Source organism: Buceros rhinoceros, unplaced genomic scaffold, assembly GCF_000710305.1.
Source record: "Buceros rhinoceros silvestris isolate BGI_N320 unplaced genomic scaffold, ASM71030v1 scaffold16909, whole genome shotgun sequence".
Lineage (NCBI taxonomy): Eukaryota > Metazoa > Chordata > Aves > Bucerotiformes > Bucerotidae > Buceros > Buceros rhinoceros.
This window is the reverse complement of record NW_010433638.1, coordinates 161,281-161,952: the sequence shown is the minus strand read 5'-3', so window position 1 is coordinate 161,952 and position 672 is coordinate 161,281.

Genomic DNA, 672 nt, shown 5'->3' with positions numbered 1-672 from the left:
GCTGGGGACTCCTGGCTTGTGCAGCATTTACAGTTATTTTGTTGAGAAGGTTTTTAATAATTAGGTTGCAGATGGGATTAGAAATGATTAGGCTGGAAGGTAATATTTCTTGATATATGCAGGAGTGTCAATCTGAGCAGGGCTTTGTTTCCAGCCCCCGGGTTTGCTTGCCCTTACATGAGCTCAGCCAGGCCCCTCTGTGCAGGAGGTTGGCGGGGCATTGTTCTCCCACCAAACGAGGTGCTGCTTCTGCGTGGCTACCTGCTTCCCTGAGGATACCGGGGTCCCCTCGCCACCGGCTTTAGCTGGGCTGCTGCTTTGCCACGAGTGCCAGGTAGCTCCAAAGGCGGGGGGGGACACGAGGCGCTGATCCTGAGAGTGCTTTAGTGTGTGCTTCATTTTGCCCAGGAGCACGTGTAGCCATTTAGGAACTCAGGCTCCTGATCTTTCCACTGTTGGGGTGTCTGGAGTCACCCTGCTTCCCTGCTGTGCTTCTTGTTTGGTGAGAAAACAAGTGACCAGAGACCAATGCTGGAGCTGCTGGTCTCGTGTGCTCTGTCAGTGCCACTAAGGTTGTGGTTGGAGGTGCTCAGCAAGCTGGGAGGAGGACCAGGGCTGACAAGCAGCATCGCTGCTGGGCGTAGGGCACCCAGTGGCCCAGAGGTGAACATC